General features: G+C 55.5%; 1 protein-coding gene and 1 non-coding gene across 4 annotated transcripts in view; both read right to left on the reverse strand.

The window, feature by feature from the left end:
• Window positions 1-26,170, reverse strand: part of LRRN2 (leucine rich repeat neuronal 2) — a 54,043-nt gene that overhangs the window by 17,058 nt on the left and 10,815 nt on the right. The window contains exons 1-2 of one of the 3 annotated variants that reach the window (XM_040462311.1): window positions 13,534-13,677; window positions 11,967-12,118 (exon numbers count right to left, since the gene is read on the reverse strand). The exons of 1 other annotated variant lie outside the window; for it this stretch is intronic. The gene's annotated coding sequence lies outside the window, so the exon portion shown is untranslated. Of the gene's footprint in view, window positions 1-11,966; window positions 12,199-13,533; window positions 13,678-26,170 lie in introns of those variants that run through there. One more of the 3 variants, XM_040462310.1, reaches the window with a different exon arrangement.
• TRNAR-UCG (transfer RNA arginine (anticodon UCG)) lies at window positions 3,143-3,227 on the reverse strand. Its single transcript has one exon. It is a non-coding gene; the product is annotated as a tRNA-Arg (tRNA).

The following is a 26,170-nucleotide window of genomic DNA, read 5'->3' on the forward strand; positions in this document are numbered from 1 at the left end:
GGCCAGGCTGCCCCCGGGGCCTCCCAGGGCTTGCCTGGGACCCACCGTGGCCCTGCCGGCTGGCTCTGCTCTGCTCAAATGCCCCTGAGTGTCCCCTTTGTGAAGCCCTGGCTCAGCATTCTTAGCAAGGATTCAGTGCTTTCCCAGGAAAACCAGACCAGAGTCTATTGCAGTGCATGTGTGTGTGTATGTGTGTGTGTGGTGGGGAGGACACCGCGGGCAGGGCTGACCCCGCGCCTCATCTGTATGCTCCTCCACGGCCCCGCTGGCCCTGTGTGTGTGTGTGTGTGTGTGTGTGTGTGTGGGGAGGGGGGGCGAGTGCCATGGCAACACCGTGCCCTTTAAACACGGGAGTTTGTGCTGCCGTCGCAAAGCAGCATTAGGCAATTTAATTAAGGAGCTGGCAGCAGACAAACTTTGTGAGTTAAAGGCATTTTATTAAATCCCATTGTATTATGCAGCTCAGATCCCCCAGGAACTGCAGAGCTGGGGGAGGCAGAGAATTTGCTGGGGTTTTCTTTTCTCTTCTCTGCTTTTCCTGGTCTCCCTTCTGCTTCATGAAAGCATTCACTGAGCGTAGGGGGACCCCGGCTGTGACTGCCACTCCCCCCAGCTCGGGCCTGGGCCTAGGTCTGCAGGCAGAAGTCTGGGGACCATGATCAGCAGCTCTGACCCTGTGTGTCGCCTTTCGGAGAGCACCTCGGGGCCGGGCCTCGGGCCCTGGCTTCAGGATCCACACAGCACACGCCTCACGCTGCGGACACCAGCTCTGTGCTTCCCGGGCATTATCTCAGTGAATCCTCCCACACCCTTGGAGTAGGAACTGCTGGCATTCCCATTTTATACCCAGGGAAACTGAGGCTTACGGACGCTAAGCAGCTTGCCCAAGATCTTGTGAGTAGAATACGTGATGGACAAGCACAGCCAGATAGGCTGACTGCAGAGGCCAGGGTCCAAAACATGACCCCAGATACCTCTCAAGGCTGGGGGTTGTCCTCTCCTATTTCAACCTAAAGGGTGGGTTCCACTCCAGCCACCCCGCCAGGAAAACAATCCCAGGGTAAAGCTGGGTGGGAGTGGTGGTGCCAGGACCCTGGCCTCCTAACCCCAGTAGGTCCAGAATGTGCGAAGGTGTCTCATGAAAGGCTCCCCCCGGGCCCCGGGAACCTGCTGACGTGCCCAGGGGGTCCGATCACTCTTCCTGGCCGCCCATCTCTGTCTAGGACCAAAGGTCAGGAAACCAGACGAACTACCCGAGGGTGCTGCGGCTGGTGGTGGAGAAGAACTTTCTGGGCAAGAGACAGGTGGAAACGTAACAGGCGTGGCCTGCCAAGAACGGCAGGACACCCAATCTGCCCTTAGTGGAGCAGGGCTTGGGGCCTGCCTGTGGGGGCCTGCCACCAGGCTCCTGCTCCCAGGCCTGGGGGAGGTTCTCTGGAATTCTGTGAGCCCACGGAAGGATCCCATCCTGACAGCGCCCTCCTCTGGCGGGCCTCCTCAGCTCCTCACCTATGGGAGTCCCTCTCGCGTGAGCAAGCATGGGGAGTCCAGCATGACCCCAAGCCGCTCAGGAGAGGCCCACTGCCTTCCAGGGCTCCAGTAGGCCCCTGGGCCACTGGGGCCTCCTCAGCCTCCCCAAGTGGTCAGCCGGGCTGAGGGGGGGAGCCCGGGCTCAGGAGCGGTGCCAGCAGGGGGCGAATCGTCTCTTCCCGTGCAAACATTTCCTGAGTCCCGCCCTGCGCACGGCACCGCAGAGATGATGCCACCGGGTGCCTGACCTCCAGACCTGTGCTCTCTCCTGGGCTCAGTCTCCTCAGCTCTAAAACGGAGGCAACAACATATGCCTTGTGTAGCTAAAACAGACACACACACACACACATAAAACCAAAAAACGAGCTAAGTTCATTAAGGCTGCCAGGGACTTTTGCCCCTCGTTATCTCTTAATCCTCATAATAACTAACTACCATGCCCACTATGCAGATGGCGAAACTGAGGTTAAAAGAAATTAAGCCTCTTTCCCAAGGTCATACAGCTAGGGAAGGGCAACAGCCAGTGCTCTTAGCAATGTGTATCTAGCTACAACTCGAACACGTACGTGTGTGTGTGCGTATGTGCATTTGCACGTACGTATTATATGATTATATATGTTAGCAGCAGCTTTGAGATACAATCCATACACCATAAATTCACAATCATATTATATCTGACAAGTACATCTAATAGCTGGATTTGCCACCAAGCTTAAAGATGTGTTATTGTCTGATAGATAGGAAGACGGGCTTTGTGAACGTGGGGTGTCTCATCTTGGAAGGGGCCCTCAGGAGCTGCAGCGAATCACGCTGGTCCCCGGAGGTGGCTGTGAGGCTTGTGTCCCCTTCCCCTGCCCCACCTCTTTTCTCGGCTCTCCCATCTCTGCCCCTCCTCCACCCTTGCTCTCCATCCATCACCATCCTCTCCCTGCCCCTGCGAGATCCTCAGTTTTCCACCCAGCTCCGGGGTCTCCCCTCCCTGTCCCTCACTGTCTCGCTCTACGCAGCAGAGACTGAGCCACGGGTTGCGGGAGCTATCCCAGGCGACACCTCCCCCCCCTTTTTTTTAAATCAATTAATTTATTTTGAGAGACAGACAGCATGAGTGGAGGAGGGGTAGATAAAGAGGGAGAGAGAGAATCCCAAGCAGGCTCCGCACCGTCAGCACAGAGCCCGATGGCGGGGCTCGAACTCACAAACTGTGAGATGTGACCTGAGCCGAAACCAAGAGTTGGACACTTAACCGACCGAGCCGCGCGTGCGCCCCCCAGGGGACCCCTTTGGGAAGTCCCTGGAAAGGTGGCCATGTGTGTGGGGTTCTCCCCGGTGGTGGACACAGCTGGCTGCATGGGAGAAGCCAAAGGGCCAATTCAAGGGACCCCAGTCCCAAACTGCCACCAAGTCGGCCAGGGAAAAATCAGCCTCTGAAGGGTCTGGCAGTAAGAGATCCAGTCTGGGTAGAAATTCAGAGATGATTCTTCTTCTTTCTTTTTTAATCTTTATGTATTTTTAAGAGAGAGAGAGAGGGAGAGAAACAGAACGTGAGCAGGGGAGGGGAGAGAGGGAGACACAGAATCCAAAGCAGGCTCCAGGCTCTGAGATGTCAGCACAGAGCCTGACGTGGGGCTCGAACCCACGGACCGCGAGATCATGACCTGAGCCGAAGTCAGACGCCCAACCGACTGAGCCACCCAGGCTCCCCTAGAGGTTCTAATCCCAGATCCACCATGTACCAACTTTGGGACAGTCTCGCTGAGCCCTGTTTCTTCTCCTCTGTCACACGGCGACAAGAATGTCTGCCTTGAATTTCAATACAAACCATTTATTGACTGCTTACCGTGTGCGGGGCCTTTTACAAAGCTTACTTCTTACTTAGTCCACACAACCAGCCCGTAAGAGTGAAAGGGAAATGGGGGCTCAGAGAAGGTAAGCAACCTGCCCAAGATCACACAGCTAGTACACGTGGAAGCCGTGATTCAAGTCCAGCACTGTGTGAGGCTCAGCCCTCAACTGCCAGGCTGCGACGGAGCCTACGGAATGACGTGCGCGCAAGTGCCTGTCCGCAGAAATCTCCAGAACGCCAAAAGCAAGTCTTCCCGCGGACCTTCACGTGGCTCTGCTACGTGTAGCTTTACGAGTTTTCTTCCGGTGAGGAGGTAAGAACAAGGGTTCCGGGGGCTACGTGCCCTTCCCTGTGCTGGAGCACTGTGTGTGTGTGTGCGCGCGCATGTGTGAGCACGTGCACAAGGTGCGTGTGTACTGGGGGAGGTGGCGGGCAGGGAGGCGGGTGCCCAGCTAGGTGAACCCGCTTGGCGGGGCGGCGGGGGAGGATCCGGAGGCTGTGCTTTGCCAGGGCTCGCTCCCCTGGGCACAAGGCCTAGGTGTTGGCAACTTGTTTCCACAGCCATTTCCCCAGGGAATGGACAGGGGAGCATGCTCCTCTGTAATAATGATAAAAAAAATAATAATTAACACAGCTATAGCTTACGTTTCTCCAGAGCCTCTCTCCCCAGACCTCGGAACTCTGGGCAAGCAGCAAATCTGGCTTTATAGCCACACCCCAGGGCCCGGAAGCCTCAGTATTGCCCACAGTGTCTGACTCCTCCAGCTGGGAGGCCGGGGCAGGTGCACACGAGACTGCCCTGCCCCATGAGTGCCATGGCAGGGCTGGGGAATGATCCGGGGCCTCCCTGCTGCGTCCCCTCACGTTCTGGGATCACCTTGTGCCCAGGAGCAGCAGAGAACGGGAAAGGAGGGACCAAGGTGTCAGCCGTCTTTGCCTGACTTCTAAAAGCTCCCCCATCAACCCCGGGGCTCCCTCTCCCCCAGCCAACTCTGCCTCGGGGAGGAGTGCTTCCCTGCACCTGCCGCCGGCCAGGACACGTCCGGCAGGCCTGCTCCCTGCAGAGGACGGCTGATGGCTTTCTCTGGTCCCAGCCAGGAGTCATTATGCACCAAATGTCTAGTTTAAACAGGTGATGAGGCAGCTTTATTAAGAGCGCACGTGTTTCCAGCCAGGGAGGGACAGGAGCTCCCAGGGGCGGCCGGGGCGGCGGCGGGACCCTGCGGGAGCGGGCTTTTCTCCAAAGCATTTTTCAGTGAGTTCAGTGCAAGGTGGAGCTCCCAGGATTCTGAGGGCCGGCATCCTGAGTGGCGGGGAGCCTGACCGATTTTCAGACGGGGGCCCACCACGGATGGCCCAGGCAGGCCGTGTGCTCCCTGACGGATGCAAAGACCCTCAAGCGATCCAAATACGCAGAGAAGCCAGAGCGCTCATGAGGCCACTGACCTCCACCTCCCCCCACCCACTCACGAAAGCAGTTACTGGCCCTGAGTTCCGTTTCCTTTGCTTTCTCCAAACACCGCAGGACCAAGAAGGGGGTGAGTAGGGGAAACACGGTCAGGAACTACGTTTATCATGAATCTATTCCCCCAGCATCTCCAGAAAGAACGCCCACCGAGCCTCTGGAGTCCACAGATGGGCTGAAGAGCGTGGAAATGCCTCCAACTGTGTGCAGACACACGTGCGTGTGAGCGTGTGTGTGCACACGGAGAGAAGGGCACCGCCTGCTTCAGATTCTCAGCGGGGTCTGTGACCCCCAAAGCGTTCAGAAGCACTGCCCTCCTCCTTGGGCCGTTCTGAAGATGGTGGGCTGGCCAACCTTTCCACGAAGGTTACTTCATCTTTCAGAATCGGGGTGGGGGTGGGGTTGAGGCCTGGATTCCACCTGCTTGAAGACGGGGGGCTAGGAAGGGTTCGGGGGGTGCAACCGAAGCAGAACGACGACAGAGCCTTTTGCCAGGCAGAGCGGTGGCTGCCTCTAATCCGGAAGCAGTGATGAAGTGCCTTCCCCATCACCTCATTTTTCTCATTGTGACAGCTCCATATCTACTGTTCCCTGTCACCCTAGTGACAGCCTTCTAATGATGAAGGCAGCATCAGTGTCATATAAATTCCTCCAGAACCCCAGGGGCTAAAAGGAGATCAGGTTCAGGAAGCTGGGATCCAAATGCTCTGTACAGCGGAGGGGGGGGGGGGGGCGAAAAGAACAAAGCTTTTAGAACATGAAAGACCTGAGTTCATATCCCGACTTCAGTCTCTTACTAGCTGTGTGACCTTGAACGAATTCTTTAACCTCTCTGTCAGTTTCTGTAGCTGCAAAATGGGAATGATACCTCACGGGGTTATTTTGAGGATTAAACGATGCAATACGGCCAATCTGGCACAGTGTGGGCACAGAGAAGGCGCTCGAATACGGGAGTTCTCTCCGCCAGCAGGCACGGGCGGAGCCCCACACTCTCCGTCCGTCTGCTGTGTCGCTACGGTGTCAGAGGAAAGCCCCCCCCCCCCCCCCGGGGACACGGCTGCTTGGTGGCATGTGAATGGGGATCGGAAGCCGCTTTCTCCACACGGACCGGAATCTTCTGAGCCTTCATGGCTCGCCTGGGGCCCCTCCTCCTCCATGAAGTGTCCCTCACGGTGCTCCGTCCTGACATCCCACAGCTGCCATCTGGGCTTTCTGTCTGTATCACACACATCTTTTGTCTTGCGATGAGAGAGGTCACTGCTCCCCTCGATTGAAGGGCAGGGCCCTTGGCTACTCCAGCAGCGGCCCCCCCCCCCCACCCCAGTCGCATCCCTGCTCACCTCTCCGTGGCCCCCCCTCCTCTTCTCTTTCCCCAAGCTGTGTAGGCACTGGCTGTTCTCTTTTGTGCTTTCAGGACTTTGAACTTGTTGTTTTGGAGTGTCCTTCTATTCTCTGCTTGGGGAGCTCTTAAATACCCCCCCCCCCGGGCGCCAGCTCAATTGTCCTCTCCTTTGTGGCACGTTCTCGTCCTCCTCTTGCTCTCACAGCACCCACCCTAGTCCGGCGGGAGCCACGGAGTGATCCTCTGCCTCCCCAGTCCGAGCTTTTCCAGAGCACAGGCTGGGCCTGCATCATCCTGGCTCTGCCTTCGCCTCGCACAGAGTCCCACAAGAGGTCGGTGCTCAATAAACGTGGCGGGAGGTAAACTAACAAACGACGTGCTTGCCCATGGCTGGCAGCGGGGTCCCCCTTAACAGAAGGCTTTCTATGAAGGTGGCAGTCCCCCCTCAGGGGTGGCTCACGTGGGTCCTGCTGAAGTAGGGCCTAACCCCATGTCCAGACTAGATGCGTAGGCGGGCGACAGAGGCTGACGTGTCCATCCCGTTTGGATTCCACACGTGGCTAATCCAAGGCCTGAGGCGAGGGCAGAGGGTTCTGCCAGCCAGCCCGGAACCTGTTCCCCCTCACAGCTGCACAGGGAGAGGGAGAGGGTGGGGAGGGATGAGGAAGGGGGGTGGTGACCGCTGGTAGTGTTGGGTCTAGCTCTACGAGACTGGCATCCTTGGCCCATCTCACAGATGAGGACGCCGAGGCTCAGAAGTGGCTTCCTGGCAAAGAACCGCGCCTGAAGAGCTCAAATCGGAGCGGGCTGGTTCAGCTCCAGAGCGAGCATTCTTTTCTTTACGAGATGCTGTCTTCTGCAGAAATCATCACACAGCACCCGGAGGAAGCAGGAACGGGGAAAGGCTCACGCTGAAAAATCGTGTGTGTGTGTGCGTGCGCATGGGGTATTTCTTCTTCACTGATGACGAAGACAAAGAGAATCGTCGGAGGATGGTTTGAATCAGTTGCCAAAGTGGTTTTGGACAGACATCCAACACGTCTGGATGCGGGTCAGCGCATCTCATGCTGGGGTTGATGTTTACAAGGTAACCGTCTAGACTAGCTTCCGTGGCCTGTGGCTATTTTAACATAGCGGTTTCTTCCTCTAACTCAGGGACAAGCCAGGAGCCTTTATGCCACCCGTTTCTAACCCACCGTATCTGTTACTTGCACTACTTGGCCCAAGCCTCAACCCCCAAAGTGTGGGGAGGAACCATGGGGAGGGGAGGAGGAAGCGCTCCGGAGTGAGAAAAGAGGGGGACTCTAGACACAAGGGTGAAATGGGGGAAGGAGCCAGGAGCCGGCTGCTTGGACTGAACCAGCCCCGCCCATCAAGGACTTGAGTGGCCTTTATTTTTGATCAGAAATATGTGATCGGAAAAACCTCGGCACTTATTTCTATGCTTTCTCGGCAGCCACAGGCAGGCTCTGGGCCAGGCTCCGGAGGGCTGGAGGAGCTGGGGCAGGGCGGGAGGGAGACGGGGAAGGGAAGGGGGACGGCGCAATCACATTCGGGAAGAGGAGGCTGTCTGCAGAGGAGGCTGGGTTTCCTCCCGGGTTCACGATCCAGGTGAGAGTCACAGGCGACCCCAAGCACCTGGGTTCAGGGCCCGGCGTGCGCCTTCTACGGCTTCCCGAAGGGGCGCCACGAGGGTGGTTGGCTTGACTCCTGTCAGAGCGGGAGAGGAGGTGCCTGAGAGTGTGACTTGCGGTGACTGGAAGATTCTGCCTCCGGGCGGGAAGGGAGGCTGGAGAGTGAAGGGAAAAGAAGCTTCGGGGGAGCCTAGTGTGGCAAGGTTAACGGTTTCTTTCCTTCAGGAGGGATTTCGTGCCATGTTAGATAAATAAAATACTACGCAACTGCGGAAGACGCATTCCACAGCGTGTTAGATACCACCACACCGCTACTGCCTGTCAGCCGCCATCAGGGTGACTGATGACTTATCAAAGGCCACTCTGACATTTCCAAATGAGATGTTTTGATAGAGGTGTCATTCACCGGGGCCAAAAATGCCAGATAGAACCTGAATGTAAATGAGGAACATTTGTCACCTTTGTCTCACCTATTTAAAGGTTTCTTGTCTGACAATAAGGCCTTCTCCAGGAGAGAGCTAAGGAGACAGAGGGGATGAGAGAGAGAGAGAGAGAGAGAGAGAGAGAGAGAGGTGGACTGGAAGATGGGCAGGTGAGAGGGAAGGGGAGAGGAGCCCAACCCGGAAAGAGCCCGGAGGAAGGGAAGGGCTGCTTCCTGAGGACAGTAGGAAGTCAGGGGAGGCAGAGGCCAGAGAAGATGGCTCCGGATTTTATGCTGAGTCACCCTGTCCAATATGGTAACCCCATATATGGCCACCCAGCATTTGAAATGTGGCCAAACTGAGATGCGTTGCACATGCAAATGAACACCAGCTTGAGAAGATTTAATAGGGACAAAGGCTGCGGAATATCTCATTAATAAGTTTGTTATGCTGATTAAATGTTGCAATGATAATTTGGGGGATATATTGGGCCAACTAGCATTATTAATTTTAGCTGTTACTTTTATTTTTATTTGAGAGAGAGAGAGAGAGAGAGAGAGAGAGGGAGCAGGGGAGAGGGGCAAAGGAGGGAGGGAGGGAGGGAGGGAGGGAGAGAGAGAGAGAATATCTTAAGCAGGCTCCATGCTTAGTTCAGAGCCTGGCTTGGGGCTGATCCCACCACCCTGGGATCATGACCTGAGCTGAAATCAAGAGCTGGACGCTCAACAGACTGAGTCACCCAGGCGCCCCTCACTTGTTACTTTTTACTCTTTATTTATTTTTGAGAGACAGAACACGAGTGAGGGAGGGGCAGAGAGAGAGGGAGACACAGAAGCCGAAGCAGGCTCCAGGCTCTGAGTTGTCAGCACAGAGCCCGACGCGGGGCTCGAACTCACAGACCGCGAGATCATGACCTGAGCTGAAGTCGGCCGCTTAACCGACTGAGCCACCCCGGCGCCCCCCCACCTGGGTCATTCTGAGGGGCAAGCAGCCGTAATGGCCTGAGGATGGGGGGTGCGGCATTGGTGCTCCCGTGGGTCCTAGGGTGACAAGATGTGCTTGTGCCTTAATGACAAAGACACCGCTGCTCTCTGGGCTGGGGTCTGGAACCCGTGAGGGGCTATGCTGAAGCTTCCACAGCATCCGTATGTGACGTGTGACGCCTGGGGCTGTGACCAGCTGAGTGAGCCCAGGTGAAGGATTCAAAGCGCTTGGATCACAAAGTATGTCCGCAAAGGTGAGAGGGGCCTTAAAACCTTTCGCTGGGACACCACAGCATTGCCTTATCCCCGGGGAGAGAAATACCTTTCCTACGGAGATTGTCCCTGCTCCCAGCTGCCGCCCCCCAAGCAGCCCCTCCCCTCTCCTGTGGCTCCCACTCCTCAGCCAGTGCAGCGGGGGTGCAGGTCAGGATTGCCAGGGGCCACCCAGGCAGGGAGAGGGTGCTGAGAGCAGCCTAGAAACCTAGGGTCAGTCGCTCCTTGAGGCCCCTGCCAAGACGGGAGCAGGGAGCTGATGGTCTCTCTCTCTCTGCCCCTTAACTCCAGGGCCTTAAAGACAGGAGACAAGGGGCGCCTGGGGGGCTCAGTCGGTGACGCGTCAGCCTTCTGCTCAGGTCATGATTTCACCGTCCGGTTCGTGAGTTCGCGCCCCGCATCGGGCTCTCAGCTGTCAGCACAGAGTCCGCTTCGGATCCTCGGTCCCCCCCCCTTCTCTGCCCCTACCCCTGCCTCTCCCACTCCTGCACTCTCTCTCTCAAATTAAATTAACTTACAAAAAAAATAAGAGCAGGCGACAAGAGCTCTGCCTGGGGGATCCAGACCAATGTTTCACAGACGGTGGTCCAAGGTCTTTCCGAGCCACGATCATCCGGCCAGAGTGCCTGTTCATCACGAAGATTCCTGGAATCCAGTCTCCCAGAATGGGCCTCTCCGGAGGTGAAACCCAGGGGCCTGCATGCTTCCCCAGGTAGCCCTTGATAACCACAGATGGAGATCCCAGGTCTGCCCTCACCCAGGACACCCACTTCTCCACGGGGCAGGCTGCATCTCCGCGGACCCCATCGGCCGACGGGCATGAGATATCTGAGCAGAAGGGAAAGACCAGGTATGCGTTCTGGGGGGAGGGGGAGACACTCGAACACCTGGGGTCACGGCTCACGCTGAGCAACAGGGGTTGCCGTGAGAACGTCCTGCCATGAGGAGGCAGCCATGCTGGAGGGGCTGGTTCCTGTTCTTTGGTGACAAGAGACGAGCGTCTGATGATGGGTTCTAAGCCTCCTCTGACGGGAACGGGTACTGAGGCTGTGGACCCGACCTCCCTTCCCTCGGGCCAGGCCCAGGAGAGGTGGGAGGCAGATGCGGCCTCCGCCGGAGCAGACGTGGGTGTGGGGGCAGCGTAGGGAGGAAAGAGATTCCAGGCAGGCGGCCCAGGTAAAGTCACCAAAGGCCAGACAAGCAGTGGGGAAGGGAAACGGGCTGGGGGCACGCAGGGGGGAGGGAGGGGATGATGGAGAAAATGCCAAGAGGAGGAGAATGTTGGAGAAGGGCAGCCTTCCGTCAGGAGACAGCAAGAGGGGCCCGGGCAGGACACTGACGAGGCTGTGAGCTCTCGCAGGCTGCCCTCGCTGTTGGAGGGGTCTTCACTGCAGAACTGGGCTCATTAGGGTTAGAAGCCGGAGACAAGATCCAGCCCAGCGGCCCCAGGAAGCCGAGGCCGAGAGAGGGAGAAGCCCTTCCTCTCCCGCTTCCCCGTTTCGTGTACCTTCCACCGGCCCACTTGCCTCCACTGGGGTGAAGGGTGGCGCCTGAGAGGTAGGGACCACCGGGGCACAGTAATAACACTCTCCTAGTCGTGGGGTCCGTGGGCACCTGCCGCTTGTCCGCCGCTTTTTTTTTTTTTTTTAATGTCTTATTTATTTTTGAGACAGGGAGAGACAGAGCATGAACAGGGGAGGGTCAGAGAGAGGGAGACACAGAATCTGAAACAGGCTCCAGGCTCTGAGCCGTCAGCACAGAGCCCGACGCGGGGCTCGAACTCACGGACCGCGAGATCATGACCTGAGCCGAAGTCGGACGCTCAACCGACTGAGCCACCCAGGAGCCCCTGTCCGCCGCTTTGTAAACACTTTCACCTGCAGGGAGACCTCACCACGCAGACAGCTGGTCGCCACCTTCCCCGCTTTGCAGATGAGGAACAGGAGGCTCAGGGCCTCCAGGTGACCCAGCGGTGGTGGCAGGCCGGGACTAGACACCAGCACATGGAACCGGGATGAGGTTGCGCCAGAGTCACAGAATCCAGAGGCGGAAGCTGCGGAACCCGGGGCCCTGGCTTCCAGACGGGAGAGCCTGGGGAATGGATGTGCGCAAGGTCACATGGCAAATTGGTGGGGGAGCCGGGACAAGAGCTCAGGATTCCTGACTCCAGACTTACAAGCAGCAGCGACTCAAAGATGTGGGTGAGCTGAGGGTGGCCCCGCAGCCAGGGGCAGAAGCCAGAAGCCAGAGTTGATTCCTTTACCTGCCGCCACTCGGGATCTGGGGTCACGGACGAGCCGCCCACTGAGGGTTTGGGGCCCAGGGCTGAACCACTAGACTGTGAGGTCCTACAGGGCAGGAATGGGCCTTACTTGTCTCTGTGTCCAGGCACCTAGTATGCGCCTCCCCCCCCCCCCCCCGCCCACGGCTCCAGCAATGAACGAGTGATGCATGAATGAATGAATCGAACCCACCTAACCAGAGCCGAGGCTAAGTGGGGGGAGGGGCGTGGTAGAAGAACACAGACGAGGACTCGGGCCCTGGCATTCTTCCTTCTCTCCTGTATCTGCAGTACCCCGGGCATTACGCTGGCTGCCAAGCCCGGGGCCACAGAGGAAAGACGTGTCTGAGGACAGAGGACACCATTCAGTAATAATTACAAAGCATGATGGACCCCTGTGTGACCTAGCACAGGTCCCTTCCCTCTCTAGGCCTTAGCGTGTTCAGTGGGAGTTGGCGTTAGACCGACCCCCGTGACCAGCAGGTGGTGGGCCCGAGAGCCCTCTCCAGCCCCTCTACGAAGAGCAGCGGGGTGGGTGAGGAAGAACAGGGCCGGGCAGAGGCGCCCTGGCCCAGGGGAGGCAGCCAGATGCTCCTGGAAGCGGGTCCCCGGAGACTGCGCAGCCGGAGTTAACTGGCTGTGACAGAGGAGCGAGCCAGTAGTCAATTCTGTTCAATAAAACTTTGATTGCCTGGGGGCCTTGTAAACAGGCAGCTCCCCTGTGGGCCGGAGGCACTCTGTTCTTCCCTCCCTCCTGCCGGCACCTGCTGTCTCCTGCTCAGCCCAGCCACGGTCCCCGTGCCCGCCTGCAAGCGTCCCTCAGCCACTCGTGCGAGGCGGGCAGCTGAGGGTTAAATGCCCCTGGCGGGTGAGGGCCCAGGGCCACGGGGCAGTGGGAAGACTGGCTCACTTAGCCCTCATTAGTCCAAATTAAAATCAGGAGTGAGATGACAATTACAATTTGCACTGGGCTAATTGTTTTCCCTCCGAAGCTGATCGTTTTGCAGATTGGGGAAATTAATTGTTTGAAGTCCCAGGTGGATTGGCTTTGAACCCAGCGGAGGCATAGCAGTCTTTGCCTCCTCCTGGACCGGTCCTCCACCTCTTCACCAGGCCTCAGGTGTCTGCCCTTTAGGACCCTCAGGCAGGGACACCGAGGATCTGGGGGTGCTGGGTGGGAGAAGGGGAGAATAAGTCAGAAGGGCAGGGTGGGGAAGCGGCAGGTCAGAAGGTAGAGCGGAAGCCAGCCGGGCTCAGGGCTCCAGCGCAGCTGCCAGGAGGGGGCGCTCTAGCCTTCGGGCGACTCCCTGCCGGACCGCCTGTGATCTGACCAGCTGAGGGGTGAGCCCTGGGAAGCCTCCTTGGACGTTGCCAGAAGTTCTCATTTCTACTGAGCATTCAGCAGCCCTTGTAACATTCATTCATTCAACCGACACCAGTGACCTACTGCGCGCCAGGCACTGTTTAGGGACGGTTAGGGACACCGTAGTGAACAATAGAGACACGATCCTTTCCCTCGTGGAGCTTAGGATAGGGGAGGAGGATGGGCAATGAATGGAGAATCAGCATGTAAGTAGATATGACATCAGATGGTGCCAACGGCTCTGAAGGAACATGGAAAGGAGGATGGCCCTCCAAAGATGCCCACCCGAGCGAACTCAGAAGCAGATTCTCTCCAGAGCTGCCGACACCTTGATTCTGGCCTTTTGAAACCCGGAGCAGAGGGAAACCAGCCAAGCCAGCCCAGATGGGCTTCTGACCTACAGAACTGTGGGCCGCCATGTGGGTGCTGTTCCAAGCGGCTAAGTGTACGGGAAGTCTGTGGCAGCAACAGAAAACGAGTCCCGTCACTCAACACGGAGTCAGGGTGGAGTGGCTTGGTGCCACTTTCCTCCGAGGGGCCAGGGAAGTCCCCTTGGGGAGGGGACACGCGGCCTGAGACCTGAATGAGGAGGAGGTGGGGCACGTTGACTAATTCATCCCTATTTCCCGGCATTAGCGCTTAAGTCCTGAATCCCCCCAAACCCCTTCTGTCCCGGGCAAGCCAAGCGGTTGGTCACTGTCAGGCAGAGGGAACGGCCAGGGCCAAGGCCAAGGCTCTGGGGTGGGGGCTTCTCAGAAAGCATCCTGACCGAGGCGCTGTCGGACACACGAGCAGGCGACAGGGCTGACGGAAACTCTCAGAAAACTCTTTAGACTGGGGACTGGGTAATTCTGCCTAAGGTGCAGGGGTGGGGGTGGGGGGTGGGGATGGGAGGGGTGAGAACTCTTGGCACCTCCCTCCTCCCAAATGTAGGGCTTACTCATTACTAGGCGCCTCCCCTACCCCAGCCCGGGGCTGCTTCCTCTCTCCCCTGCTCTGTCCCCCTTCCCCAGGTGTCCCCTGCGGGTGCCCAGGTGTCTCCACGGTGCGAGGGTACCAGGTGCCGCAGCTGCCTTCCCGGAGGGCTGTGGGCACACTGCCAGCAGCACACAGCAGGGGGAATTATTCCGGGCGTCTTTAATTAGGGAGACGATAGGAAGCTGGGAAGGAGGGAAGACGGAAGTTGCGGATACTTCACGCCCTGTCCAAACGGCTCCTGGGAGCCTGAGACTGGCCTGAGAGGCAGAGGGACAGGGCAAAGCAGTGATGGGCAGCGGGCCCCTTGTGCCCTCCGCTCCTCCTCTGCATGAACCCCCCCTCCCCTCCCCGTTCAGCAGGGCACCTCCAAACACCGGAGGCAGGTAGGAAACAGCCGTTTAGGCCCTAAGCAAAGAGCCAGGCTTGTGCGGTAGAAGGGCAAAGAAGGACCAGAGTTAAAAATGTTGGCTCTTTGTCTGCTTAGCGGTGCGATGTCTGGCCAGTTAATTGCTCTGGGTCTCGGTTTTCTCTTCTGTACAATTAGAGTAATAATACCTACTTTACGGGGTGGTTGTTGTAAAGATCAGAGACGTCAAAAAGTGCCCCACGTGGAGTAGGTGCTGGATGCATGGTACTTATTTCGATTATGAGCGCTGAACCTCCTCTCCCAAATCCCAGCCCCCTTGATCCACCAGTTCCCAAGTCAACATGCCCAAGGGTCACCTGGAGCGCTTGTTCACATGCAAATACCCATCCCAGTCCTCTGGCCCCTGAGCCCAGAAACCTGCCGATGGAACTGTGACCAGTTCCGAAGCAGGCGATTCTGATTTGGCGGCTGGCTGCGTACCTGCTGTCCCAGGCCAGTGTCTGCCTCCTGGGGGAAAAAACTGGCCCAAGGCTGTTCCGCACCTGCACCCATTTCAGAAGCTGCGGGCGCGGGCGGCAGGAGGTGGCTGGGAGGTGGAGACTCCCCCCGTCTCTATCCTCACCTGGGGGCCCGCGCCTTGGGCAGCTTCTGCGCCTAAGCAAGGTGAGCTGGTCCTCCGTTGCCCGGGATGTTGCAGGGTCTCAGGTCAGAGCTGGAAGGCACCTCACGCCCATTTCGTTTTGCGTCCTTGTTTTTCAGTGGAAGAAACTGAGGCCCAGAGCAGGGAAGAGACGTGTAGGAGGTCACACACTGGAACTCTGGGCTTCTGATTCTGACGAGGCCAGTAAAAGTACTTGGCCGCAGGAAAGCTGGTCCCTCTCAACTGTGAAGTTCCATGCCCGCGCGCGCCCTGGGGGCTGGGGAGATTATTTACAGCAGGAGTTGGCTTCCCCGGCCCCAGGCGGGGGAGCCCTGAGGGACGCCCGAGGCTGGTCACCTTCCTTGTTCTCTAGCCAACCTGATTTCCCAGCCAGAAGGTCTATAAAAACTTTACGGCATCCCGACCCTGGTCCCATTCAGTTTCTGGTTTACATTTGGTGGGGGATTTCTCCTTCCTAGTTTTTCTTTTTCCCTCCTCCCTCCCTCCATACATTCAACTGAAGCATTGATTCTGTGCCTGTTCTCTGCCAGGTGTCGGGGATAAACGAGATGAACAAGTCCCCGCTCTGTCCTGGGGCTGTTCTCAGCCTAGCAGAGCAGAGAGACCCTCACGGATCTGGAAAGACGGAAAAACATATGGGGGAAATTTAAGCAATCTCCTTTTCCACCTCCTCAGGCTAACCACTGTTATGTTGGTGCATATTCCTTCCTGCTCTTCCCTCTGGTGGTAAGTCTTCCTACCGTCGGTGTCTCCCCCTGGGTTTCGTGTCGTTTTTCTCATGTCGGTGGGGCACATCCTTAAGGCACCGTCGAAAAAGACGTTTCTTGAAAATGTGCATGTTTGAAAATGTCTTCATTTGCTCTCCCTAAGTAATGGATAGATTGACTGGAAACAGAACTTTAGACTAAAAGCAACTTTCCCTTGAATGTTTGAAGGCATTTTTCCATGATCTCAATGGGGGACTGCTGGGAAGTCGGCCGCTACCCTAGAGCCGGTCTCTTTCTAGAGACTTGTAGACTCTTCCCTTTATCCCCGATGTTCTGAAATTTTGAAATGCGTCTCACGAAGACTCAAAGGGTCTCTTTTCATCAGTTGTGGGGCACCTCGGGGATCCTTGCAATTTGGAGAGTAATCATTTTCATTTAAGGAAGCAGAATATATAAGTTCACTTTATAAGAGCTCATTCTTATTCTCTGCATTTTCCTTAAAAAACAGAAATCACCCAAAATGCGCATCACGTGATAAATGAATGAAATGTGACATATCCATACAGTGCAGTGTTTACTCAGCCCTAAAAGGGAAGGAAGCCCAGCTACCTGCCACCATATGAATGAACCTTGAAAACAGTGTGTGGAGTGGAAGAAGCCAGTCACAAAGGCCACGTCTTGTATGCTTCCACTTACGAAGTGTCTAGAATAGGGAGGCCCAGCATAGAGACAGAAGGGAGATCAGTGCTTGCCTGGGGCTGGGGAAGGAAAGAAGGGGGAAGTGACTCTTGTACGGGTATGAGGTTTCTTTTGGGGATGATGAAGATGTTCTGGAATTAGATGGTGGTGATGGGTGCACAACCTTGTAGACGAAAAACCACTACATTGTATATATTAACAGGGTGAATTTTATGCTATGTGAATTCTATCTCAATTTTTTAAAAAGGCCGCTGTGCGTTCTGTGGGCACCCTCATCTTTCTGAGGATGTCAAGGGTGGTGGTGGTTTTTAAATGCTCTTTTTAAAAAAAAAATTTTTTTTTTAATGTTTATTTATTTCTGAGACAGAGAGAGACAGAGCATGAGGGAGGGAGGGGCAGAGAGAGAGGGAGACACAGAATCAGAAGCAGGCTCCAGGCTCCGAGCTGCCAGCACAGAGCCCGACGCGGGGCTCAAACTCACAAACCGTGAGATCGTGACCTGAGTCGAAGTCAGTCTCTCAACTGACTGAGCCACGCAGGCGCCCCTAAAAAAATTTTTTTAATGTTTATTTTTGACAGAGAGAGAGAGAGGCAGAGCATGAGTCGGGGAGGGGCAGAGAGAGAGGGAGACACAGAATCTGAGACAGTCTCCAGGCTCTGAGCTGTCAGCACAGATCCCAACGCGGGGCTTGAACTCATGGACCACGAGATCATGACCCAATCCGAAGTCGGACACTCAACCAACTGAGCCACCCAGGCGTCCCGAATGGGTGGTGGTGGTTTTTATGTTTTCTTTTGTGCCTTGCATAGTACTGGCCTCTTCGGGTTGTTTTCCCTTTACTTTGGCTTGTTTCCTTTTATATTTGATGCTCTTCTCAAAACTCTAGTAATCCCTGGCTGTTGGCTCATATTTACGAGCAAGGCATTTAAAAGCTGACTGGGAGCTCTGTGTGCATCGGCACAGCTTGTTAACTGCTGGTCTCACCATGGGGAGGGGTCGGTGGAGCCCCCAGATGTGGCCATTTGCCCAGCCACCAGCATTCCTAAAGCCAACAGGAGGAAAAGGGTGGTGGGGGGGGGTGTCTCCATTTGGTTTGCAAACTTCCAGGAAATCCCCACTTTTCCATATATCGCCTCACCTCCTCTGGGGGATCGCTTTCCTGTTTTTGGCCGTACTCCCTACCCTATTTTCACATGTCACCAGTGTCTGAGCCTTTCTGCGGCTCTCTAGCAAGAATCCGCCCATTTCTGGGGTGGCTGAGTGGCTCAGTCGACTAAGCATCTGACTTTGGCTCAGATCATGACCTCGCGGTTCAGGAGTTCGAGCCCCATCTCGGGGGTCTCTCTTGTCAGCGTGGAGCCCTTCGGATCCTCTGCCCCCCTTTCTCTCTGCCCCTCCCCTGCTCGGGGGGGGTGGTGCACACTCTCTCTTACTCTCTCAAAAATAATGAGTAAACATTTAAAAAAAAAAAAAGAATCTGCCCATTTCTCATTGGTGCCTCCGGGGTCTCCAGGTTTTTCTCTATCAACCCGAGTCAGTTAGCTTCTCAACTTCCGAAGCGGTATAGGCATTGCTGATTGCTTTTGTTCTCTCCCTTGCCCTTGGGGGCTTCTGTAACTTTTCCACTCCCTCACCCTTATTGTGGCGTGGCAGCAGGGTGGAACATGGAGATGTTGGGCCTACCGTGTTTAACCGAAGTCCCTCGTGGCTGTGTGGTTCGAAAAGCAGCAGTTGGCGCTGTCCGGTGTATCATAAAGTGATTTCTCCTGCAACAAGCAAACCCCATCTGATACGGAGCGGTGCGCGGTGCTGAGCGGCACGTGCCAGAGACCCGTCCAGGGAAACGTCCCGGCAAGCGGAGCTCGATGACTCTGCCCTCGCTAGCCACGTCCCCCGTGCAGTTCCCCGTCCTCCTTGGCTGTGTTTGATGGGGAAGATTACATGGCAGTCTCCACTCCGTGGATCCAGGAAGGGCTATGATGTCTCCCTCGGGATGTAAAGGGTCTAGTGTACCTCTGTCACTATGGAAACTAGCTCCCTGGTGGCAGTCAGGCTTAGTGACATCCACGATGGCTTGATGCATGTGGATTCTGGCTGTGGTAACGGGCAGACAGGGGGCCACGCTCCCTCTAATGACCAGCCATCATCTTCAGGGCATCTCCTGGGTCCCTTTCTACCTGAGCACCTAGCGTGGGGCCTGTCTTGGAGCACTTCAGCTTAGAGGATGAGGACAAGGACAGGGAGAGGGTGAGCCGGTCTGGCCCACGATCTGGACTCATTCAAGCGTTCCCGGAGCTGCTTCCAAATCTAGCCCCCCGCAGGACTTCTGCGTCACGTCACCCCAGCAAGGGAGATTGGGCTCAGAGCTTTTCAGTGGTCAGCTTTCACAGTGTGTGTATTGGGCTGCGGTGGGGAGGAGACAGAGAGTCCAAAAGTCATTCTTGCTTGGCTTTGAAATGCATTAGTATTCCCCCTCCCCCTGCATATTTACTATGCAAATGAACTAATACATGGTAAGTGCTTAGAACAGCCTGGCTCATTGTAAGTGCTTCATAAGTGTTTGCCATTATTATTATTATTATCGCAAAAATTGTATTTAGCTTGGATCCATACGAAAACAAATTCGTAGTCCCTGCCTCCGCAACAACTCGGACTCAGAAAATGCACGAGTTTCCAGAGATTGAGAACCCCTGGGTTTTTCACTCCTCTTTACACAATAGGCAATACGCCCCCATCTGAATTTTTTACTCATTGGTTGTCTGGATGGGTGAGTTCACTCCCTGCCAGCCACGCCCCTCCACACTTCACCAAGAACCGATCAGCTGTTGGTGAGGCTTTCTGGCCAGGCTTCCCTCGTGGTTGGCCTTCCCTGGTCCAGGACTTTGTACCCTTCTGCTCCGGGACATCCCTGGTCTTGAGATGGCCTTGGCTTGCCTGGGGTGGGGGTGGGGGTGGGGATGCTCTCACTCCTCCTTTCCAGCGGTGTGTGCTCATCGATGTCCTGCACACCCTCCAGCTGTCCTCCCTTGTTTCCTTCTCTTCTCGCTTTTTCTCTCCTCCTCACGTCTTTTCTCTCTCTCCTTCCCCTGGGCTGGGAGCCCCTTAAGGGCAAGCGTTGTCTGTTGTTGTAATCTGAACACTCAGCACAGGGCCTGCACATAGTAGGTGCTCAAAACGTTATTTTTTTCCCTTCTTTTTGGAATGACCGAATCCTCTTTTTGTACTGTCCTGTTTCCGTATCTGCTTTGGGTCCTCGGCCTGTCCCCTCCTACCCCTCCCCTCGCCTCCCCCCTGCTAGCTTCCCCTCAAAGCTTCCTGGGCTGCTCCTCTGCCTGGCCCTGGCCAGATGCGAAGGGGTTGGGGTTCACCGAGGCTGGGAAAGCCTTTCTGACCTCAGCTGCAGGGAAAAGCCTAAAGAAGTTGCTCAGCTCAGCATGTCAGGACTGATACCTACTGATGAGAAGTAGGCTTGTTCTGTGCAATTTCCATCTCATTTGTCTTTTCATTTGTAGCTTAAATTGGCCAATTTCATCTGGAATGTGCTTGGACTCTCTGGCAGTCCACACACAACAAATGAGTGGTCCCGGCAGCTGATGGAGAGATCGGCAGGGGAATGGGCGGCCAGGTCCTCCGCGGCCGCAGAGTGACAGGTCCTGAGCCTCCAAGAGCACTAATGCTTGAAGGCCGGTGACCGAACGTGACTTCCACAAGGCTCGAGGAGGGGAGGACAGAGAGGAAGCTGCAGCAGAGGGGTTTAAGGTCAGGACCTAGAAGACTGTGTTTCCTTTCTTTCTTTTTTCATTTGTTCCTATCTGCCTGCCTGTCTACCTACCTATCTTGGGGGAAAGGGCAAGTGCAGGGAATGGAGGAGGAGTCGTCTGGGCCTTTAAGAGTAAGGAGTATTGACGTAACATTGAAAGAAGCCAATGCTCCAATCATATGAAATTTGAAAACAGCGAGACTAGCCCATGTCGCTGGAACTCTGAATAGTGGCCACGTCTCCAGGTCACATGAGGGAGCCTTCGGGGGAGCTGGAAGGGTTCTGCATCTCCATCTGGGCTGGGGTAACCTGGGGGGCATCACGAACCCTGTGGACAAATTCATCAAGTTGCACACCTCACGATTTGTGTGTTTCACTGTAGGAGTCCCACCTCAATAAAAATGAGAGAGGAAAAAAAGACACCACCGGCTTTCAAATTTTACTGTGCGTAAGAATCACACGGGGACTTATTTAAAATGCAGATTTCTGGCCGCTCTGGAATCTATTTAGTTGGTCTGGGGTGCTGTCTGGGAATGTACATTGTTAATAACATCCCTGTCCTCCCCAAGGGTGATTTTTGAGACACGTGGTCCACAAACAAGACTACAGGGGCTTGGACATGTGCCCAGTCAAATGGCCTAAGTGCCATCCTGCTGGGAGCCATGAGGGGTGGCGGGGTGCTTAAGGACTCCCAGATGCCCTTGGCAGGGAGGGTTAGAGGTTGGCCACACTCCAGCATAGAGGAAGCAGTAGTGGGAAATGTGGGGCAGCTCTCTGGGCGAAGAAGGATCAGGACAGGGAGTGGGCCCCCTCATCAGGGAAAAAGAATTGTTCTGACAAGGAGCCCTCTCCAGCACTCCTGTCCCCTGGGCACCCTGGCAAACATCACGGAGCAGCCTGCTGCTGGCTGGGGAAGCAGAAGTGGAGCACCACGGGATGGCCCTTGGACAGAAAGAAGAAACCCAAAGACTGAAGACACGGGCTTAAAGAGGAGACCCTGGGGAAGGTGCCGACAGTGTGGCATTTCCACAGCTCAATGCCAGGACAGGCTGAACGTCTGAAAATGTATGCAAATGATGTCTTCTGAGTCGACCTTGACTTGAAGGCCTGGGAGGGATGAGATACAGGGCAGGGAGGAACATTTTGGGAGCACTTACTATACGTCTGACCCTTGACAAACACCATGTCATCTGGACCTCGCGATAATTCCCCGACCCGGCTTACTTACGTCCACCTTATTAAAGATGCAATCAAGACTAGGACACATTCGCCAACTCGTCCAAGGCCACAAACTCTCAAACAGCTGGCCTGTGAACTCTGTAGGACTCAAGCCCTTGATCTTTCCCTGTTCCCTGCCACCTCTCCCTCTCAACCTCTAACTGTGACAGCACATTTGAGAATTTGCACAATGCTTTCTCACATGTTATCTTATTTTCCCAAACATCTTGGTGTGAGGGTATAAGTCTTATGGATAAAAAGTTGACCTGGAGGCAAAGAATAATTTCAAGGTCAAACAACTGGTAAGTAGCCGGGAGGAAGGCCTTAGACACAAGTCAGGCGGCTCTAGATTAGCCAAAGTCCCTTGTCTGGACCCTGAGAAACAGTCCAGCCCTGTCATAAGTCTGGGAGGAGCTAGGGATGCCACTGCCTAGGGCACAGCACAGCTTGGTTTCATGACGACTGGAAACCGGTTCTACTAACCTCCCTGCTCAAGGGACTGAGATGGAAAGATGACATCAGCAGGGACACGGAGGCCCTGAAAGCTTTGGTGAGCTACTCAAGATTAGACAGGACACTGAGGCCGGAGCGGAAACCAGAACCCATGTTTCCTCAAATGGATCGTTTCCAGAGCCTGGATCTTCCTTCCATCTCATGTGCTTTCCCTTGGAGGCCCTTTCCGGCCTTCATTTGGACCACACACTAATGCATAGCAAATGTGCAAAGGAAGCATCGACCAATGTTGGGGGTGGCGGGGGGAGGGGGGGGAGAGGGGAGGGCAGCAGTCCCTGGGGGTCTTCATAGTTCCTCCAGCAAAGAGCATCCAGAGGCATCAGCCTGTGGACTTGGGGAATGTCAGCAAGGTCCAGGTAGGGACAGGGAAGTCCTACTGGACCGCTGCCCTGACATTCCTCCTAAGGGATTTGCCAGCCATTCTCCCTGGTTAACATGGCCACGAAGGGGTCAACACACAAGGTGTGAGGAATACGTTGATCAGGAACCTGCCAGCATCTGGGCTGCTCTGGTGCCTCAAGTCTTAGGACGGCAGCCATCACAGACCCTCCATCCTGCCTGTGCTTGCACTTGAGGATTATTCCCTTGGTGGCTTTCCAACAAACATTTTTTGCCCATCCTGGTTTCTCCTCACTGCCTACTCTACTCTGGGAACTGCAACCAGCGTTCTCCAAGCCAGACGTAATTAGACCAGCAGATCGGAGGCACTGAGGTCACCACAGCACATACCAAGCACGAGTGGAAATACCGTTCGGATTATCCTGCAAGCTCTTCCCCGTGCCTGTTTGTCTCCTTGGATTATCCATTGTCTGTTCCCCGCCTTCCATCGCCTCCCTCACGGAGAGGCCCGGGCAGTCCCCCCACCAGCCGGCATTCATCTTCCCTATCTGACCCTCTTGCAGGCTATTAAGCTGCGGCCTCAAGAGCAAGGAGGGGAGAAAAATGAGAACAGGGCAGAGAGAGCAGGGGAGGGCAAATGCGGCTCTTTTAGAACCGGGCCCACTGACAAGTCGGGCCAAATAGAAACGGCCTCAAGCTCTGCAAAGTGCAGAGTTCCCCAGGCGACAAGGCCGGGCGAACGGACCTCCTCGCTGGGTCGTTCACAGGAAGAGGCCAGGCTGGGAGGGTCTCTCTGCAGAAGGCTGGGCAGCCTGGGAAACTGAGGCCACTGCTGCCCCTGTCTCGGTTCTCCCTGCCCCCATCTCTCTCCTCCCAAAGCATCGCAGGGAGAAGTACGGAAGCCGACAGACCAGCCCTATTATAGATTCATGATTCCGGCTTCACCCGCCCCCTCTGCTGCAATCCGTTCATGCCTCTCCTGCTGCCGCCCTGGCGCACTCTGCAGAGCCCTTGTCTACACCTGCTGCTCGCTGTGCTTCCTTCCTTCCGCACCCTGCGCTCCGCAGAGATGACCTTGCCCACCTCAGGGGGCCTGTGCCTGTGGCGGGCGTGACCCCCTTTGCCCGCCCCCTCGCGGCCCACTCTCTCTCGCTGCCCTCTGACTTGGGAGAGAGGTTTCCTCCCTGTGAACACCACTCTCTTCCCTTCCCCCCTCCTCAGGAAACCTAGTCCTTCATGTATCCTCTCTTCACCTTTGAGAACAACCATCAGAATGCCCCTTCTGTCTGTTACTCCCTCGAAACACACAGCCTCCTCCCTCTCCCGGCCATGCGGCCATGCGCCATCATCCAGCAGCGTTTTCTCAGGGGTTGGTGGGCTCTGGGGCTCTGGGGCTCTGGCCGGAATCACCCATGGTGGCTAAAACCCTTCCTTTTGGGAGGTTTCTTCCCGGCTTCGGTGCTCCCAGCGCTCACCTTCCCTCCGGGACCAGCCTCTCCCCACTCTTCCGTGGCTGCCTCTCCTTACGGCCTCTGTGCAGCATCTCCCCACTCCCCCCATCCCAGCAGCTCTACCTCTATCCCAGTCACCGTCCCAGGGGTAGCTCCTCCCCATTCAGTGCCCTAAAGCGCCGAACCTCCACCTGAGCTCCTTAGGACGTGGGTCTCCGATCACACATACCGTCTCCCCAGTATTGGCCCCACTGCCTAACTTGCCCATTCCCCCCAACAGACCGTTCTGCCTCCCCAACTACTCCCAACTATCCTCCCTTCCTCCAGCTCTTCCTCAGAAGTGCCTCTGACAACAGAGAGGGGTCATGCATTCCCAGGGGTCTGAGGACACCATCCCGAATCGCCTGCCGCAAGGTCAAAATTACTCTGAAGCCTTGTTTCATGCCCCTTGGTGAACTCCACACTAGCTCCGTATTTGCTTTCGGCCAACGCTTTCTCCTGGAGCCAGGGTCACTGGTTTAGCACTGCTGGGAAGCACGTTCCCAGGCTTATTCTTCAGCTCAGGCTTGCGGGGGGCGGGGTGGGGGGTACGTGTGTGTCTCACCTCCTCCAGGACATGTCCTCCAATTAACGCGGTCTCTCGTTTCCACCCACTACCATAAGCTTTAGGGCCTGTACAATTTAGTTCCCGCGTTTAATTATTCTTCCTTGCTTTGAGCAGAGGTCAACCCATTAGCAGTTCCTTGAGGGCAGGACCTACCCGGACCTACCCTTTTTATCTGTCCCTCTAACCCCGGGCCCTTGGTAAGGCCTTGGTTGGAATAAAACCACAGGTTCCCCTGGAGGCCCTGGGACACGTTTCCCAACACCCTCTGTGAAAGTCTCGCCCTGGAGACCCCGCTGATCTCCGATGTGTCCCTGTCGCTGGAGCCCGGGGCTGGCTCTCTGGCACCTCACCTCTCCCAACCGAGGGAGGGCAGAGGTGCTCAAGCGAGCCCATCTCCCGGGTGCTGTGCCCAAGAGCGAGACTAGTCTGACTTGTGGTTCCCTTCCAATCACTTAATCGCATTTGGCTCTCCACACCTGAGGCTGAGGACTTCCAACAGCTCCACAAATCCTCCTTAATTAAGCCTCCGGAGGCCCCTGCCGAGTGTCAATAATGCGGCTCCTCTTCTACAGGAGAAAATGGCCCGGCGGACTCTTCAGCCTCGGGTGGGTGAGTTCAAGACCCGACCCACTGTTTCTACAGGCTGTAGTGGCACAGCCTGACCCGGGAGCAGCTAAGAGGGCAGTGGCGACAAGAAGCAGGAGTTGTAAGGGTTTCTCCGCGTTGTGCTAAAATGAGCAACCTGCAAATTAGATGCAAACGACCATGCCAATATGGCACATATTAATTTGGAACCAATGGCTTTGGGCATTTTAGGCAATTAAGTGCCAGCCCTGTGTATGACCCTATTTACTGTCCCAATTTTCCTTTTCTGATATTCCAAGAGAAACTGAAAGTGCAGTTATGTAAGACATTGAGAGGGACCTGGTTCTCTCTTGTGAATGTCTAGGCACAGGGCTAGGTTAGGCGTGGCTGCACCCATGTAAATATAGACGCCGTCTCATTCATAGCCTCACTGGCAAGCATCTCTTGAGCACCTACCCGGTGTAAAACACCAGAGAAGAACGTGAAGTGTCCTCATTGAGCTGAGCTTGGTACAATAAACATCTATTAGGTGCCTGTTACTAAATGTATACTAAGTGCCACTTCCTAGTGGAGCAACCCCGGGCAAGTTCGTTTTCTCACTCGAATGGGGTAATGCAAACATACTGCGGTGCGTGAATGGTTAAACTATGGCACATCCCTATCACAGAATACTGCTGGGCAATGAAAAGGAACAAACTCTTGACATAGGCAACAACCTGGATGAACCTCAAGGAAATTATACGGATGGTAAAAGAAAAAAAAAAAAAGCCCAAAGCAAAAGATTATAGACAGTGCGAATCCATTTAGGTAACATTTGTGAGATAATCGCAGCCATGGGGGCAGGGGGCAGATGCCAGGGGTTAGGGATGAGCGGGTGTGGTTAGAAATGTTGGCACAAGGAGCCTCGGACAGGTAAGTAATCTTGATTGTGGTGCTGGTTACACAAAGTTACACGCACACAAATGAACGCATATATGACCGGTGAAATTTGGATGAGCTCATTATATCAATGTCAGCTTCCTGGTTGTGATATTGCACGCTAGCTATGTATGCTGTTAACATGGGAAGGGCTGGATGAAGAGAACTCAGGACGTCCTGTACATTTCTTTGCAGTTCTAGTGAATCTACACATATTTGAAAATAAAACA

Source organism: Herpailurus yagouaroundi, unplaced genomic scaffold (genome assembly GCF_014898765.1).
Source record: "Herpailurus yagouaroundi ecotype Mexico unplaced genomic scaffold, PumYag 308, whole genome shotgun sequence".
Classification (NCBI taxonomy): domain Eukaryota; kingdom Metazoa; phylum Chordata; class Mammalia; order Carnivora; family Felidae; genus Herpailurus; species Herpailurus yagouaroundi.